Source organism: Engraulis encrasicolus, chromosome 8, assembly GCF_034702125.1.
Source record: "Engraulis encrasicolus isolate BLACKSEA-1 chromosome 8, IST_EnEncr_1.0, whole genome shotgun sequence".
In the NCBI taxonomy this organism is placed as follows: domain Eukaryota; kingdom Metazoa; phylum Chordata; class Actinopteri; order Clupeiformes; family Engraulidae; genus Engraulis; species Engraulis encrasicolus.
Genome location: NC_085864.1, coordinates 17,649,495 through 17,651,994, shown reverse-complemented (window position 1 = coordinate 17,651,994; position 2,500 = coordinate 17,649,495).

The following is a 2,500-nucleotide window of genomic DNA, read 5'->3' as shown; positions in this document are numbered from 1 at the left end:
TCAATCCCACACTGAGGCTGACAGACACAAACACACACAGTGGCACACGTTTGCAAACTCACATACTTGCACGCGCAGACACACATACGCACATATGAGCACACCCACGCACACACAGACAGACACAAACGCAAGCACGCATGGACACACAAGAGACCCACAAACACATGTTTATTCACTGACATACACAGCAACTGACACACACATACACACACATACACACACACACACACACACACACACACACACACACACACACACACACACACACACACACACACACACACACACACACACACACACACACACACACACACACACATCATGGTATAACTGAGTTGACCACACAGTGAAACTTACACTTATAGTCTTTCAACACTTGACCGCCTGCCTGCCCTGAGGGTGTCTCAGCTGTAAAGCTCTGGGGAAATAAATTGCCTGGGCCTAACTCCTACTGCGGCAGGAGAGTTGTTCACTTCCCCGATACTTTAGCAAACTATTTCCCTTTTATTTACTCCAGACAGAGAAGGAAGGCTTGAAAGAAACCCAGTTTTCCTTTTGTATTGCCACAAATGGGTCAGCCCTTAGCAAGAGCGCCGATGACTAGCTCTGAAGTCGTTTCCATTCAAAGGAGATTATAAATAGATGGTTGCCTTTCTTTTTTTCTTGCCGGAGTCTATTTCCGGAATGAGGATATTGAGCTTTGAGTGTACCCAAGCACTGTACTGTTTGTATGTATACTGTATGCATAAGTGTATGCAGAGAAGATGCAGGAGCGAAGATGGCATATGGCTGTGTGTACTTTTTAAAACATACACACTTATAGGGACACAGTCCACACCCACATCCACACACGGAGACACAGACACATACAAAATCATATATTCACTCACACAAAACATACATACTTGTAGGAACACAGTCTACATCTCCCACACCCCTGCACACACACACAACGACCGGCAAAGACAAAATCATGTATTCACTCTGTTACGATGGGAGATGTCAGGGAGAGGTCAAGTGCACGTAGATACACGATCATAATGACACACCTGACTCAGCCCAAGTGGAGAATTGCATTGGTTTCGGGTTGGACCGCCCATATAAGGTGTGGAGGTGCACAGGTGTGGGGGAATTGTCACACTGGAAGCGGAGGCAGGTTGAGAGGCTGCCGCCTGCAACAGGATTACGGTTGGACTTGAACTTATTTGTATGGCGGGTGGAAGAACGGGGAGTTAAGAAGAAAAGTGGACCTACTCCTTCTTTTGGGAACGGACTAGACAACGCATCGCTTGGGCTAGCGGGCAACCAGAGCCAATGCGGGGGCTAGCCACAGACTCGTCGCCTCAGTAAGCCAATAACGTTCCTTCTTTGGGCCCACAGCACATGCAACGCAACGTTAGTATATCTCACATATCCTTTACCAAGTTATGGCACTACACATAGTTTGAGGAATAACCAGGCAGGTAGGGTGACACCAGGTCGAGCCTTAACAACTCACACACATTACATCACTTACTCTGCCTAAAAAGGCTGACTCCATACACTCCAGCCACCCTCACCCACCTCTGTCTCTTACATCTCTTCCAAGCGAGGATGGCATATGGCTGTGTGTACTTTTTAAAGCTTCACAAAACATGCACACTTATAGGGACACAGTCTACAGCCACCCATCCAGCCACCCACAAACACAAAATCATATATTCACTCACACACTTAAGCACACAACATTACATCACCTACTTTACCTACAAAGGCTGACTCCATACACTTCGTTCCCCCTCCCCTGTCTCTTTCATCTCTACCTTTCACACACACACACACACACACACACACACACACACACACACACACACACACACACACACACACACACACACACACACACACACACACACACACACACACACACACACACAAACACACACACTACTTTTCTGAACGGGGCACGGGACCCCACCTGTCCACCTACACACACACACACGCACACACACACATGCACACACGCACGCACGCACGCACACGCATACGCACACGCACACACACACACACACACACACACACACACTCCCACACGCACGCACGCACACACGCACGCACGCACACACACACACACACACACACACACACACACACACACACACACACACACACACACACACACACACACTACTTTCACTAACTCATACAGAGAGACACTTAGGGGCGCCCCGGCTCTGGTGAAGCTGTTTCTCTCACATCCTGTTAGATCAGCTCAGCATCAATAATGCAGACCTCTTTATCCTACCTCCCTGACCTCTTAAATCTTACGGTTTCTCTCTCTCTCTCTCTCTCTCTCTCTCTCTCTCTCTCTCTCTCTCTCTCTCTCTCTCTCTCTCTCTCTCTCTCTCTCTCTCTCTCTCTCCCCCCAACTCTGTCAAGATCTCTCTTTATGTATATGCCTCTCTCTATCCTTTTCTCTCTCCTCCTCTCTTTCATTTCATTTCATTCCATCTCTCTC